Raw genomic sequence first — 17594 nt, forward strand, 5'->3', positions numbered from 1 at the left:
GGGAAATGAAATACAGCTAAGCAAAGCCAAAATTGGATGTGGTTTTTTAAAAATAAGATTTTTTTTCTGAGATAGCGGTCAAAACTTTCATTGAACCCCAACATATCTATACATTGTCAGATAGATGGATTTTTGACGATTTCAAACATCAATGAAACACTTAAATACAGAAAAGCTGCCCGAAGAAATAAGTATTTTAAAAATGAAATTGATTTTTCGAACTTTTTACTTTCTGAACCAGTTTCTGATAACCTGGTAAGACATATCGACTTAATTTTGAAATTTTGAGTAATTAAAATAAATTACCTACACAATTAATATAATATCATCAAAATCGGTGAACATTTATATCCAGGAGAACGAAATCAAACTACAACTCAAATTTCCCCGAAACGGATATTTTGCAAACAATTTTGGAAGGTTAAAGAAAACCTGTCAAAATCCAGGCAATTGATTTCAAAATCGTCGACCAAAAATCCGGGCAATATCCGGGAAAACTTGGTCAAAGCCCAGGAATTACTCAACAAAAATGGAGAAAAAAAAACTTAAAACAATTTTTTTTATCATCACCAATCAGCAGATTTTCAATTTTTTTAAGTCTACCAAAACACCTTTCCTAATTATTTTTATGACACTTGCTTAAAAAATTTTGTTTTGGACGCATAATTATAAATTTTTATAACTCAATTTTTTTTAATTTGATGAGAATAAACCTGGGCAAAATCCGGGCTTTTTCAATGAAATCCTAGCAACCGGACCATACCGGACTTTTCCCAAATTTTATATTAAACTGGCTGACCCGGTGTGCTTGAATAATATGCCAGCATATTATTTTACTATTTGAATTTCAATATCCTTCAAAGTTAACTCCATAAATGAAAGCTGCAACTTGAGTTGAGTGCAACAATTTTTTTCCCCCAAAACCTGATCTAAAATTTTTTTTTTTCAAGTTGAGAATCTGAATTTATTCATTCACTAACTGACCTGTTTTGCTTTGCTGCCCATTCCATGGAAAAAATAAAGTTCGTTAAAATTATTATAGGTAATTGAAATTAACTTTCTTTTAAATTAAATTTCAACATAATTCATAAGCGAACTATTTTCCATGGCATCTGATAATCTAAATCAGGGGTGAGCAACCTTTTGAAGCATCGGGCCACATTTGATTTGAAATTCGTCCGGCGGGCCGCATTTAAAACAACATTTAGGTATAAATAGTTTGCAGTGCTTTACGTAATTTTTTATAACGACAAATTTTTAACAAAAATAAAACTGAAAAAGGATAAATATAACGAATTCATGTACTTGCATAAACATGTTTGAAAGTATAAGGTGATTAAACCAGCCAAAATCAAATAACCACTAAATCTTTAATAGAGATCCATAATGTTTAAATTTATTTGAAATGTTAAGCGAATATTCTTTTTGACAAAAGTGAAACATCATTTGCTTCCTTTTAATTATTTAGAACGAAAAATTTTGAAAGTCTTTCTATGGTTCGTAAAAAAATTTGAATCGTTTTCTTAGAATACCTCGTTTTTGTTCGAACAAATGCGATGGCATTTTTCGTCATCACTTCCATTTGAAAGTTTCATAAAGCTTAACCGAAGCGATTTTTTGTCGTGAAGCCTAATTTTTGTTTTCAAGAAATTGATTATTTTTTAATTAGAAGTTCCGTACACACAATTGCATTGAAATATTGAGCAAGGATTAAAAATCATGAAAAAATCGTTGTGTTCAAGAAATTTTTTATAGATGTAATAAATTTTCTTAGATAATTTAATTTAAATACCTCAGGGATATGTCTTCTAAGGCTGAATTATGAAAATCTTATTACTTTAGTAATGTGGATTGGTTATTTTCAAGTAAAATGATTCAATTCAATCGATGTTTGGCATAATTTGCCAAGGAAATTTCTGCAATAAGCAACACAGATAACACAAAACAACGAAATTCACATTTTTCCGAGAAGCAAAGAAACTCAGAATTGATTTTGACTTATGCAGAGGCACTGAATCCAAATATTCAATGAGTTTCTTTTTTGTCAGCTCTAGTTTTCGAAATAACTTTGAAAAATAGGTAAAAAATAAGTGATTCAATTTCTGTACTTATTTGACAAAACTGTAAAAAAATCAAATCTTGTTGACTCAATGATTAACTTTCCCAAAACCGTGAGTAATTTTGAATTCTGAGAAAAAAGTAATGGAAGTTCCCATTTTGTTATTTTTTCCAAGCCTGTAAAAACGGGAGTTTTGACGAAATTTTAAAGAAAAATTGATCTAAATTTAATCTTCAATATATTTAGAACCGCAAGTCAAATAATTTCGCTGTTTTCAACCAAGTTGCTGAGTGAGTAAAAATCTTTGATATCCATCATTCAATTACTTTCTCAAATGATGTCAGAGAAAATGTCTTATTCTTTTGAATTTCTTTAAATTGTAGAATTTAATTTTTTGATAACGTTGTATCTCTCATACAAGAATATCTTGGCAATATCTGAGTCCTTGATTGGATGAAGCTTTTGGTTTTCATGAAGGTTTATTGGTTTATCAGTTATAAAAGATCCATTTTACCAAAAACTGATAAATTTTAAAAATTTCCACACCGAAACCAGAAGTGATAGACAAAATCCGTGAAAATTTTTGAATTTAGGACGTCAAAATCACACAAAATCAGTTATTGATACAGAGGCACCAGAAATGCTGTTTCCCTGAGTAATCATTACAAGCTTATTTTGTCGAATCACAGAAATACAGATATTATTTTTGTCGAGAAATCCTCCAAAAAAGTCAACAATCTGGATGATTATGGGGCGAATGTAACTGTAAATAAGCGACGTGTATATTTGATTAAGTAATTAATACATCGTTTTTGGTTCAGTAGGGACTGCTATTTAATGATAATCAACAATCTTGTTTAGAAAAAAAAATCGTGAAATAAATTTAATTTGAGATAAGCTTCGCGGGCCGCACAAACATGTCTCGAGGGCCGCATGCGGCCCGCGGGCCGCGAGTTGCTCATCCCTGATCTAAATTGTCTTGAGTCTCAACGTAGCTTGAAGGTTTGTAGGATGATGGAGTCACCCTTTAGAAAAAAAATAGAGGGGATCTTAAATTTAATAAACAAATACTTCAAATAATAAAATCGCTCTTTTTTGAAGCGGGAGGAGTATTCAAATATAAGCAATTTGGAACATTATCAAAAAGATTGCTAAACTTTATGAAAACACTATGACGTTGTTTTTTTTTAATTATATGTATTTTCCATTTATTGAATATGAGGGTCTTTGATTATGAAAATAGGAAGCGTCTATCAATACAATTTATCATCAAATTTTATTAACACTTTTTTGTCAATTCAAAAAATCATCTAAACATAACAAAACATTCAAGTTTGTCATTTTTTAACAAAAAATCACCGCGGATTGTTAAAATTTTGTCAATTCTTGTTAATTTTTGTATGGGAGCTACCCCCTTTTTAGATTTGGAAGGGTTTGAAAGTATTATAGAAACCATTCCCGGTATTGAAAACGACTACACACCATATTTCACGTTCGTTTGTTGAGAATTTCCCGAAAATTTTTCGAATTGTGTAAAATTTTTGTTAATTTTGTATGTGAGCACCCTCTTTTTAGATTTGGAGAGGTTTGAAAGTATCAAAGTTACCATACACGGTCTTTAAAATTGCTACACAACAAGATTCACGTTGAGCGGTTCAGTAGCTCCTGAGAATTGTTCGAAATGTGTAAATTTTTGATTAATTTTGTATGGAAGCCCACCCCCCCCCCCCCCTCCTCCCTTAAGTTGGAGGGGGTTGTAACTATCATTAAAACCATATCTGGCCCCAAAAACCCCCAGATACCAACTTTGACGATGATCGGTTCAATAGTTTCCGAGTCTATATAGGGAACAGAGAGATAGACAAACCCAGATCAAACCGGGAAATCTGGCCTTATGCATGAATTACGGCTTTAGAGCAAATAGTTGAAACAAGTCCATATTACTGTACTTGTACTACTCTTTCAGTACTTTTCGATCTCGTTTACCATAGTGTTATAACGAGAGCCCCGACACACTTCCGTTTCGTTAGCGGGTGGCTTAAGCGCCACTTCCTTACGGAAGACCACCCACCTAGTCTTGGTTTGCCCAGCTGAATGAGACTCGGACGTGAGTTCCTTTTTTGGTTCCCTATTTTGGGAAAGAAGCAGAAGGGTCTCTGAAAAGGGATCCGTACTTCGGCTTCGAAATCGAATCCGCCCCGAAGACGAGAACAGCCCGCAAAGTCACGGAAAGGGGAATTATTCGTTGTTCGCTAAAAAGTTGAACTAGAGAAGCTGAAAACTAACGGACGAATTCCCACCCTCTTAACCTGCTCAGGATGAGAAAAGACCGTGATTGGATTCGCAGCCAATCACCGCTGTAAAGAAAGCAAACGCAACAACGAATAACCTGTGACCCCCTTCCCAATGCCCCAATTATGTCATCATCCCTCTAGTGTTTCCGGTCCAAATACCTGAGACGATTTTAGTTAGGTATGTACATTGGATCCTCTTTATTTCCGACTCTACTGTCGTGTGTTCGTTTTACAATGTTGTGTGTCTGTTTCGATTTTCTGCTGTTAGTGCTGGTGGAGACGCTTGGTTTTTCGTTCCTTTACGGTGCGCTCGATCATCGAAATTTTCCCCATACAAACGATTTGAATTTTCTTTGCGGGGGTGGAAATGGGCTACTTTTACGGCTCGCCAGTCCAAATTGCATCGATTGCGCGTAAAATTATCGTCATAGGACGAAGTTTGCAAATTGCAACTTAAGCGGCTATAGTTGCATGCCGTTCATAAAAAATGTACATGTACATAGCTAATACACAAAGTTGGCCATAGGTGAGTACTCACGTTATTTCCTTATACTAACGGGGGTTTTTGATGTTTCCCCGGTTCTGCTGCTCTTCGCGGTGAACCGCCGATGTGCTCTCCCGGCAGATGCGCTGGTGACGGGCTATCGGCAAAGATGATGAACAGCTATGCAGGTGACTATGGCTGAGCGCGTGGTTGGATCTAATGTGATCCCATGCGCTCAGCAAAACTTTTTGCCGAGATCTCCCGGCTGCCACAGCTGGTCGAAGATTTCGTCGATTCGAAGAATATTGAGGGGGTGGTGCAAATGCTAATGAACGAATTTCGGTTAGGTGTTTTCGTTTTCAAAAATAGAAGAATTCCGCTGACCTAATACCCTTGGCACTGCCGCGTGCCCGTTCCGGGGTGTTGTTTCGACAGACGGTTTCCTGGTTGCCTTGGTGGGTTCTGGGTCGTCTCAGGAGGTTTCCGGATCGTCACGGCGGGTTCAACGGTCGATGAACGGCTGCTTGAGAAAGCTGTAGTGGGCTTCTCAAACCTGTCGCAAAAACAAGCGGCGTTTTATTTATCGTCCGGCGTTGTACCAGCGTTCTCGCACCTTACCTGGCTGAGTAAGCACTTTTTATTCGCTTTTTTGGCACTACACTTTCCTGCTATTTGACCTAAGTGTAAGCTACGCGGAAAACACAAAAAGGGTCTAATTAGTAACCGGAACACTGGTTCACGAATCACAGGTTTGACTATTAAAAATTACCACGCGAATTAAACGGTCTTCACCCAACTGAATTTCAATCTTAAGTGATTCAGGAAGTCGCATTTGCAAACAGCCTTCTTGAATCTAGTTCAACTTCGTACCGGAACTACCCGATACGAAGACCTAATCGAGAAGTTAAACAAACAACTCTCTTTTCCGCGATTTTACAATGCAGCCTTGTCTTCCCCTTCCAAACCCGAGACCAAAGACCAAACCTTTTCTCTTCCAAACCTAGGTGCACAAAGGCATCCCGAAAGAGGTCATTCACCTGGTGCACAACAAGCTTGCAGTCGGTGATCATCTGGAAGATGACTCTCTAAACCATACTTTCTACTCCAAAAATGTGTCGGGTGATCGAATACATCTACAGGCGCGCTTTTGAATTTAATGATGATCACGTTAATGATTATTTTAGGGTGGTACCTGGCGGGAGGGTTTATTCGCTCAACTTTCTTCGTTGATTTTACTCTTCGAAATCTTTATTTGAATTTTATGTTCTAATTGGAGGTACTTTATGAATAATTATTTTTATTGTTATTGTTTCATTTTATTTAGTTTCTATTGGCTCTTCAATAATTAATTTAAATGTTATACAGGAATTTCTGTTGTTGGTTCTACTAACAGATAGTGTACCCGTTACATCATCCCGTACTAAATTTACGAAAAATTTGATTGGCTTGTACTTGAAGTTCAAAGTCAATCAAATTTTTCGTAGGTTCATACTTCGTCCATTCAAACTATTTTGCTGATTTTCGGGGTCATAGGGAATCAACGTTAACTAAATAACTCATCGCTGTTTACAGGAGCTCCTTGCGGGCCTGCCACTGACCATCAATGACGTTAGTCTCCGGTCTCCAGCGAAAATGCAAAAAAAATACTTCAAAAGGACAAAATAAAAACTCTAAAATTGATATTCCTTAGACCCTATCTAAACTATGCTATAAGAATAATGAAAAAAAAAATAGAATAATAATACGGAGAAAAAAAATAAGGAGAAAAAAATAAAATAATTGAATTCAGCGATCAGAAAAAAAAACAAAAAAAAACGTTGGTAAACCAAAGAAGTTTTTCGGGAGATTGTTTTGACCCTGTTTGACGTTACGTAACTGTTGAAGGCCCCATTCATTAAAAAAAAAAAACCTACTATCTAAAGCTTAAAAAAAAATCACCCACTGTGTTATCACAAATGGGCTCTGAATCGCCTAGAGCGATTTGGATTCTACACCTGGAATTACCGATTACGAATACCAAATCCTCTACCGATCCCAAAAAAAAACCTAAATTATCTGTAAGTTTGTTCGGCCTAACCTTCCCCTACACTTGGCGAGATTGCGGCTAGTCCGACATTCTTACTTAAAATAACTAATTTTGCTTCTAGTTCGCTTCAACAATTTCCACTGTTTCAAACGCTTACAAGAAGTCAAAATTTTAAAACCAGTCCGAATTTCGACTGTGCAGTTGCCCTAAGTCTACATCTAAACCATTCATCAAAACATTTATACAGTTTCAACCATTCCTCTCACTCATACTATCACCCATTCGTGCCAGCAACGTACATAACGTCCAACGAGAATCAAAACAAACTCGAGCAAATCCTCGACAGTGAACCGTGCGTGGTGGATCTTGCCGATTTGATCCAGATTATCCGGTGCCGGGAAGTTTTTGCTAAGTGGCTTCGCTCTCTACAACGTCCCGAGTGTTAAACGGTGTTTGCGGTATTGGATCAAGGACTGTGAACATAGATTGTCGTTCCATTATCCGATGTAAATGTTTGTTTTCCTCGTTTTGTTTTTCTCTAGGTTCGACTGTTCCTTTTCTGTTCGGAGCTGGTGGCGAATAGAGGTTCTCTGGATTTTCCTGGCTATATCTTCGGTGGGGTTCATCGGTTTGTCTAATTCCAGCGAATTTCGACGTATCTTGATTGTATCGAAACAGGTAAGTGACTACTAAAACAAACCAATAAACGTATTTATGTTTTTAGGTGGGTGAGCAGATTTCCGAATCAAGAGTGCCCATCCGGGTTGAAAGTAGAAGTTCTTCGAAAGTGGTGCTGATGCCGATCAGGGACGGTCAGATTGTTCTGCCAGAGGATTGTGGTTGCCTGACAACGCCGCACATGGATTCCGACAAAAGAGCGCTCCCTCTTGCCCGTTTACCGGAAGCTAAAATTGTCCTAAAAAGTTAACCGTGAGTTCATATTTCATGTTTTCTTACTAATCTAGCTTAAGTACTACCTTATCTAAGTCTTAGGGAACTAGGATACTAACAACTAAACTATATACAATTGCGCGTATCGATTCCGTTCGGTTTTCTCGTAAAATTGGATCGGCTTAGACTCACTCTGCGCTTGGAGTGGTCTCTGTTAGGGCGGTGTCAATTGGTTTCGGTACCCTCAGCTCGGAGAGCATAGGGCCCTTCCTCGCGAGTCCGTCGAAGTAAGAAGATGTTCCCAGATGGTATTTTGTTTCGATGATTAGTCCCTTTTACGTTGCATAGCTGGTAAATCATAATCTATGTCTACTGTCTAAACTTAGTTTTTCGGTTCCCTCAGCGTAGAAATAAACTAGGTCGTTTCTCGCGAGTCCGTCGAAAGTTTTTTTTTATTTCCCCTTTGGGTGTTTCGTTGCATTTTGGTTTCTTCTTGAGAAGTGGCATAGCTTGAAAAATGATAGAATTTAGAGTTAGGGTTGGTTGTTCGTGCTTTTAGGCTGGTGAAACCGTTTGAGCACCGTACTGTGGAAAACTCCTAATCGTTTTCCGGAAAGATTTTCGAGCTCGTAGGTGTTAGAACCGAGAATTTTCTTAACGATGGCTTGCTCGTACTTTGGTGCTAATTTCTTGCAGAAACCTTTTCCCTTATCTGAGAGGTCAAAAGTTTGCTTCAGCACTGTTTCTCCTACCGTGTACGTCGGATAATTTGCGCTTGATCGAAGATTGTATGTTTTGGCATGTTTTTCGTAGGCGTTCGCCAGATTTTGCTTTACCTCCTTGAAAAGCTCGTCCATCCGTTCTGTCTGCTTGTCCGCTGTGGTTTCGGTCGATAACTGGAATTCTCTCATAGTAGCATATTCGTGGCCATCGGAGATCCTGTTTCTACCAAACACTATGAAGTAAGGGCTATATTTCGTCGAAACGTGCACAGCATCGCGAATTGCACTCGCTATGAGTTGCAAATTTTCAGCCCAACTGGAGTGTGCTTTCTTTAGGGTAGCTCGAATTGCGGTTACGATAACTCGATTGACTCTTTCGGTGTTATTCACCTGAGGGTGATAAGCCGGCGTGAGCCAATGCGAGACGTGGTAGTTGTCCAACAGAGTTTTGAACACTTTGGACACGAATTGTGAACCATTGTCGGTCAGGACGATTTCGGGTACTCCGAAAAGATTGAAGATGTTATTTTCCACGAATTCCGCCAACGAATGAGCCTTAGCTTCCCTGAAAGGTTGTATCATGATGAATTTGGAAAATACATCGGTGGCTACAAGTAGGCACGTGTTTCGATTTTTTCCGGAAGGTGGCAATGGACCGATGTAGTCCAGTGTCACAAACTGCCACGGGTGTTCCGCCGGCTTCTGTGTCCCCATCGGAGGAGTGGTGTTGGAGTTACGAGACTTGCTTAATTGACACGTTAAACATTCCTGGCAAAAAGATTTTATGGCTTGGTTCATTTTGGGCCAATGAAATTTCTCTTTTACGGCTGCGAGTGTTTTTTCGACCCCAAAATGAGCTTTGTCGTGAACATTTTTAATGATTCCGTTAATGTCGGTGGATTTCGGTACCATTTTCCACTCGAATCTTGGATCCTGGAATTTCGTTTTCGTAGGAACGTACTGGTGAAGTTGGCCGTCTATGATCCGGTAATCGGGAAATTTACTAGGATTTAGGTTAATCTGTTCAACGAGTTCTTCCTGTTTAATGTCCACTGTTGCTATCGAGATGCAGTCTATGGGGATGGATCTTGATAGACAGTCTGCTGTGATATTTGATTTCCCTTTCCGATATTCTAAATCAAAATCGTAAGCCTGGATTCTTAAAGCCCACCGGAGTAGCTTGGCATTTCCCGTTTCGGTTCCCATGTTGAAAAGCCATAGCAGACTTCTTGCGTCCGTTATAACTCGGAATTTTATCCCTTCAACGTAATGTCGGAAGTGTTGAATTGCCAACAATACGCCAAGGCATTCCTTTTCAACTGCTGAGTATCGTCTTTGGGTGCGACTGAGTTTTTTGCTGAAATAGGAAATTACCCTGGTCACCCCCTCCTGCTCCTGCACTAAAGCGGCTCCTACAGCTCTGTCTGACGCGTCAGACTCGATTGTGAACATTTTCCCTTTCCGTGACTTTGCGGGCTGTTCTCGTCTTCGGGGCGGATTCGATTTCGAAGCCGAAGTACGGATCCCTTTTCAGAGACCCTTCTGCTTCTTTCCCAAAATAGGGAACCAAAAAAGGAACTCACGTCCGAGTCTCATTCAGCTGGGCAAACCAAGACTAGGTGGGTGGTCTTCCGTAAGGAAGTGGCGCTTAAGCCACCCGCTAACGAAACGGAAGTGTGTCGGGGCTCTCGTTATATTTGGCGCCCAACGTGGGGCCCGAACCCACGACCCTGAGATTAAGAGTCTCATGCTCTACCGACTGAGCTAGCCGGGCTATCGGCAAAGATGATGAACAGCTATGCAGGTGACTATGGCTGAGCGCGTGGTTGGATCTAATGTGATCCCATGCGCTCAGCAAAACTTTTTGCCGAGATCTCCCGGCTGCCACAGCTGGTCGAAGATTTCGTCGATTCGAAGAATATTGAGGGGGTGGTGCAAATGCTAATGAACGAATTTCGGTTAGGAGTTTTCGTTTTCAAAAATAGAAGAATTCCGCTGACCTAATACCCTTGGCACTGCCGCGTGCCCGTTCCGGGGTGTTGTTTCGACAGACGGTTTCCTGGTTGCCTTGGTGGGTTCTGGGTCGTCTCAGGAGGTTTCCGGATCGTCACGGCGGGTTCAACGGTCGATGAACGGCTGCTTGAGAAAGCTGTAGTGGGCTTCTCAAACCTGTCGCAAAAACAAGCGGCGTTTTATTTATCGTCCGGCGTTGTACCAGCGTTCTCGCACCTTACCTGGCTGAGTAAGCACTTTTTATTCGCTTTTTTGGCACTACACTTTCCTGCTATTTGACCTAAGTGTAAGCTACGCGGAAAACACAAAAAGGGTCTAATTAGTAACCGGAACACTGGTTCACGAATCACAGGTTTGACTATTAAAAATTACCATGCGAATTAAACGGTCTTCACCCAACTGAATTTCAATCTTAAGTGATTCAGGAAGTCGCATTTGCAAACAGCCTTCTTGAATCTAGTTCAACTTCGTACCGGAACTACCCGATACGAAGACCTAATCGAGAAGTTAAACAAACAACTCTCTTTTCCGCGATTTTACAATGCAGCCTTGTCTTCCCCTTCCAAACCCGAGACCAAAGACCAAACCTTTTCTCTTCCAAACCTAGGTGCACAAAGGCATCCCGAAAGAGGTCATTCACCTGGTGCACAACAAGCTTGCAGTCGGTGATCATCTGGAAGATGACTCTCTAAACCATACTTTCTACTCCAAAAATGTGTCGGGTGATCGAATACATCTACAGGCGCGCTTTTGAATTTAATGATGATCACGTTAATGATTATTTTAGGGTGGTACCTGGCGGGAGGGTTTATTCGCTCAACTTTCTTCGTTGATTTTACTCTTCGAAATCTTTATTTGAATTTTATGTTCTAATTGGAGGTACTTTATGAATAATTATTTTTATTGTTATTGTTTCATTTTATTTAGTTTCTATTGGCTCTTCAATAATTAATTTAAATGTTATACAGGAATTTCTGTTGTTGGTTCTACTAACAGATAGTGTACCCGTTACAGTGTCTTGTCAAACTCATCAATTTTATGAATTCATGAAAACCTTTTTGGGGGTTTTGCGATTTTTGACTCGGTTGCCAAAATAGTAATCCAAGTCCATGTGACACTGAATGTTTGATTTTAATTTAGTCTACGTTTCGAAGTATTATACCAATAGAAAAGAATCAATAAATATGCAGTAGATAAACATATATTTTCAAGTTTAAAAATTTTATGGCTGCCGAGTTGATCAACTAGTTCCTCCTAAACATTTATACAGAAAATATTAAATCATATTAATAGACCAGTTCATACGAAGCTATAGGGATAAGTACAGAGGAATGTACATCGGAGATTTATTGAACTACCTACTTGAAACATTCTTAAGGATATCGATAAAAGTGATTCAAGTAGATGAACACCGATGGAATTGCGAAGAATCAGTATAAGTGGTAATTGTGGATAGCCGTTTTTCTACAACTGCACTTGTCCTTTCAATCCCGAGAGCTGTGTGGCTTAATTCTGCAAGAGATAATTGCTCTATAATTCCGCTACTTTCATCCCAACATTCTATGTAAGTGTATCTAGTTTCTCTTCTAAGTACCATCCCAGCTCCACACTTAAAGTCATGACCAACCGTAATAATACCCCACATTGTAGTGTGTATCACTTTACAACCCCATCAAAGTGTCATCCAACAACGAAAATAACAGTAACATCGGCTACCCTAAATTCCATAATAGTCGCATGCCCAAACATGCTTCCCCGTCGAAAACGATGACACATAGACCGAGCATGATGAGTTTTTTCCCTTGCACGTTTTCACGCACCTCGCTTTTATGTCTTCTAAGTCACATCTAGGGAACAAGTAAAATAAAACCACGGTAGGGGCAGTTGGGTAAAATGGCAATTTCAATTGAGGTCCCATTTTGGGTTGTGTATAGTTGCTCCCCATTCGAAGGTTTCAAATAGGTAACTCGGATAGAATAAAAAAAGTTTCAATTTTCAAAGTGTAATAAAAATAAAACAATTTCTTTAACCTAACCTCAATATTCCCTACTCTTCGCGAAATGACCTGTTTTATATGCTTCACCGCAAGAAGAAGACAACAATTCTGCGATTGACCGACACTCGGTCTTCGCAACAGAATACGAACGCCTAGCATCCCACTGTAATCCACGTCTGGAATATTTCTGACACTTGCCAGTTTGGAAACATTATGTTCCCAAAGCACTTGATCCTGTTCCTCCTAAATGAGCATTGTAGATGGTTCTAGTATGCTGCTACCGCCTTAATTTTGACAGACAGTCCATTTTTCACTTCTCCACTTGGCGGTGTTGGTCTGGATTGTCATGAATCCAAAGCAACATATGCTAAACAACAATGGTGAAATAATGATCTACTTCGGAAGCCATTGGAATGCATTCCACCTTTGCGTTTCACCTCAGAATTCAAGTGACACATTTGTCAACTGCAAGAATGACGTACTGGCTGACTGACTTTTGGCACGTAATTAGCTACAAACACAACTGTGGTTGAGAGACTTTGGTAGATTGACTTTGTTGAATTGGGTGGGGTTGAAATTTATATCTAGCCACAGCTTGGCTGTATTGACGTTTTCCAACAACTCGGCGGAATGATGGATACATTTCACGAAACTCACTGGAACCTGTGTACCTTCCAAAGGAAGGGGTTTTAAGGTGGATGAAAAGCAAACGATTCAATCTGACTGACGTTGGTCCATTAATTAGGTCATTTTGGAACGTGATTGATTGGAAAAATCGGCATCATGCAAATGACGACGAGCGCTCGCGACTCAATTAGCTGAAGACTGCTGACCATGCAGTAGCAGCAGCTGCTCGAGTGCAGTGCAGCGATTCATTTTGCTGGAACCATGGTTCGTTAAAGACGTATTCCGACGGAAAATATGGATATAGGAACGTCCCTGTTTGTTGACCATGTTCTCTTGCGGAAAAAAATGTCGTTTCCGGCTCATGAATATTTAAATTTAAAACAGTGAAAATTGAAAGAATAAATTGGCTTACCGGTATATCAACCATTTGTCCAATCCCAATCCTTCAAAATCATTCCAGGAACAGACATATATAGCTTATAGCACAAAACGAGTCTTTTGCGATTCCTAGAAATTTATTGGATTTAATCCCTCTTCTGTAACATTCTGTTACAGCGTTGCAGTTTCTCATTAGGTTAAAATTTAAGAAAGTCAATAAATACGGTCCACCCTACTGTGAACAAAAGCAAGCAAACAAACGTAACATTCATAAAAAAAATCCATCCCCACCGGACAAACAAATTTATCCTTATATAATCACACTGTGTCACCAGTAACCGGAACGAAACATTGAAGTGACCTTCAAGCGTTTGAACGATTCATAACAACGGATACCTAGCTTCATGTGCAATGATGCTACGGGAAATAATTGAAATTTATAACCATCTGCATCAGCATAGAATACGCAGCTATGAACGAGATCGAGTTCCGAAGAAAAGCGCAGACACGGAATTTATGCTTAGGTATATGCATTAAATGGCTGGGAAATGGAAATGTATGTGAAACATTTCTATTTTGAGATGATGAATTCACTGTGGACATTTATTCAGGTACAGGATTGATAAAATTTATATGTGCACTAGGGTGGCCTTTATCTTCCAACTTCGTTGAAAAACAGCTCCCACCCTAGGCCGGATTAAGCCATCGGGGGGCTTGGGGAAATTTTTCTCGGGCCCCTATGATTTGTTTTTTAATGCTGTCCCAGAAAATACAAAACATATTAAACGTGTAAAGAAACTGGAGAAGAGTTCTGTACACTGTCTCCTAATAGACATGTTGTCTGCGTAGAAGATAGTTTCTGTTATGAACAAATAAAAATTGTTAATTAATCACGTGCAAACATTGCGGAAGAGTTTAGAAATTCCTCAAAAATTAAAGGTTTTATTTCAGCAGCAAAATGCAAAATTTAACTCTTAAATATTTGTCTCAACTTTTTTTTCTTATTCTTATTTTTAAATACCCTAGCTGAAATTCTCTGATTTAGAAAAATGACCAAATAGATATTTTAAATGATTTTCATTTCATCATTGATCGTCTGGTTTGTGCTTCATCGAGAAATATTTACCAAATGATAATTGGGAAGTATCATTAAGATTTGAAACATAGAATACAAAATTCAAAAAAATAATCAAAATAATTCAATTCAAATTTCATAGAGGTACGGATATAAGAGCTTAAGAATTCTAAACTTTAAATTAGGTTATATACAGAGCAACCATCCAGTGTTTCAAATCTTAATCATAGTTTCAAATCAAGTTTTGAGAAACAAAATATGAATTATATTTAAAAAAAGACATTCAAAGTTCAGAGCCATAGCAGAAATTGCATCAACTGTGAATTTCAATTTCATATCTTTGAAACACAAAAAAAACCTTTTCATGAGATGTTCATGATTTTGATTCTCATCCGATAAAAAAAATTATTATCAAATTGTGATTCTAAATGTGAAAAAAGTTTCATTCAATGCCCTCAAAGCCAATAGGGTATAAGTGCAAAAATGATTGATTGACAAAAAAATCAGAATAGAGATTGAATGTTTGAAACACCGATTCAGTTATCATTGAAAAATGTAAGACAAGAATCCAAATAAGTTTTGTACCTTAAACAAAGATCCTGAATTCTCAAAATTCAGAAAAAACATGAAACTGGACTTCGGTAACTGAAAAAAAACACTAGACTTGAAAATTTTAAATTAATTGATTTTGAAAAAAGATAAGATTAAAGGCATTGAAATATTCAAGTTAAGAGAATCACTCAATGATATTAGCAACTCAACTTTATGAGATCGTTTCAATGATATTTTGAGAATGGTCATTTGGAAAATGATATGCTGATTTCAGGATATTTACTTCAGTAGCTAATAAAATTATGGTTAAATCAGATAAAAATGCATCAATACGAGTTTCGAGTCTAAGACAGAAATTGGGATGGAAATTCAATAAACTCTGTACTGTCGTTTGGTCCTATTTTAGCAACAATTTTATTTTCAAAAATAGAGAAGGAAAAGGTTTTAGAATGTATAAACCAATGGAAATATCAATAACAATGATTGAAATGTGAAAAGTTAAAATAATACCCGGTATGAATAGTGATTTACATAAACTCATATTTTTCTCCTACATGAACGCGTGTTTTGTGGTTTTTAGAAAACCCATTCGTATTTAATTATCTTATCTGCAAGTTTCAATGAAAATTTTCATGCTTGGTTTTGATCATATGGATGATCAAAACGTCCTGCTTGGAACCTACTGTTCCTGTTTTGGTACTGGACTTGCACCCTTTATTAGACCTACATAAATCTAAAAATCCAGTAAAAAGGTTTCTTAAAGAAACACCAAAAATTTAATGAATTTACTTTCAATAAAAAATACCATGAACTAATACTATGGATTTTTAACGATTCAGATAAACCCCTTAATTTTTATTTTGAATATCTCATACTTTTCCCTCATTATTTAGCATATTTCTCAGCAGCATAATAGAACCACAGAAAACAGACGTACAAGCTCGAACAAAAAACCGTCAAAAAAGTGTGTAAAATTTCAAACCAAAACCAAAAAATACGTTAGAAACTGACTGCAAACAGTGCCATCTATTGCGCCATTCAAGAGTTACAAATAAACTTTAAAGTGCCCAGTTTTCGAAAAGGCGTAATTGTAGCCAAAAAACAAAAATTAGTTCAAAAAGGGTGTTGGGATTTTTACACAAGTTTCGTGGGCTAGCTTGTACGTCTGTTCTCTGTGATAGAACGAAGGTTTTTTGTGTTTACTTTAAGCTTTTTTACCTAAAACTTTCCAAACTTTGAAAACGCTCAATAATGATTTTTAATTAGCCCTTAAGAAAATGTGTACCTTGATTGATTGGTTAGTATTGAAAAATTGATGTCAGGTCTGGTCTAAACGTGGAACATCATGGCCAAAAGTTTGTCTATTTTTGGACCCTTTACCTATTTCCCGAGTTTTCCAATGATTTTCTTTTATTTTAGGAAAAATATATAGTACATACATATGTATAATTCATATTCATCACAACGCACAGTGGATATTTTTGATCCAAAAGGTACCTATTACTATGACGATCGCCTAAACAGTACTAAGTTCTGGTAAGCTATCAATTGTTTTGCAAAAAAAAACACGAGGAATCAAAAAGTCTACACCGCTTTCTGATTAAAAGACTCCGAACGCCTCACGCCAGAAATGCAGTCAAACAAAGTGTAATCCAACAATTTTTTGTCATAAATGATCATTTTTGGTAGATTTATTCATCCTCTAGCTAACCGTGTCGCTTTTTTGCACTAGAAGAATGAAAAACGACTAAATATCCTCAACTTCCCTCTAACTTTTTCAAATTTTCGCATAAATTTTACTATAACAGTCGAGCAATTCACATATCGAATGCAAAAACCATGTCATTAAGTGTAAAATTTGTCGCTGAACCGAGTGGTGTACACCAATTAGTGCTCAACTTACAAAAATAGCCGCAATCACCCCGGTTTACCTTAAAATCGGGGGTGAATGTGATTATTCCCGTAAGCTGAGCACTAAGAGGTGTACACCACTCGATTCAGCGACAAATTTTACACCTAATCACATTTTTTTTTTTTTTTTTTGTTTCGATTATAGTCGTTTTACCATCTTTATGGCATTCGCGACTTTATCAACGTTACAGTTGGCGGATCGTTATTGAAAAACTTATCCGGTACAACTGTGTTCGATATTTACTCTTGGGCTCGAACTCGCGGACATCGGCTCAGGAGACAACAGACTTGCCAACTGAGCTATATCACAAGCCCAACCTAATCACATGGTTTTTGTATTTGGTATGTGAATTGCTCGATTGTTACAGTGAAATATGAAAAAAAATTGAAAATGCTAGGGGAAGTTGGGGATATTCTAACAAATGGTCGGCTAGCGGGTTCAGCGGTGCTAAAACTCCCCTATATATGCCTCAGGGTCGGCGATTCGGCTAGCTAAGAAAACACCTTATCTGCTTTGAAAACCTCCCACGTTTATTAAGTTAGCTCGATTGGTCTTGGGTTATGTG

At 37.9% G+C, this 17594-nt stretch overlaps 1 protein-coding gene and 1 non-coding gene across 2 annotated transcripts in view; one reads left to right on the forward strand and one right to left on the reverse strand.

Moving 5' to 3' along the window:
• Positions 1-17594, forward strand: part of LOC129758771 (60S ribosomal protein L36) — a 364808-nt gene that overhangs the window by 156048 nt on the left and 191166 nt on the right. The window lies entirely within an intron of this gene.
• Positions 10178-10250, reverse strand: Trnak-cuu (transfer RNA lysine (anticodon CUU)). The gene has a single exon. It is a non-coding gene; the product is annotated as a tRNA-Lys (tRNA).

This window comes from Uranotaenia lowii, chromosome 3 (assembly GCF_029784155.1).
Source record: "Uranotaenia lowii strain MFRU-FL chromosome 3, ASM2978415v1, whole genome shotgun sequence".
Lineage (NCBI taxonomy): Eukaryota > Metazoa > Arthropoda > Insecta > Diptera > Culicidae > Uranotaenia > Uranotaenia lowii.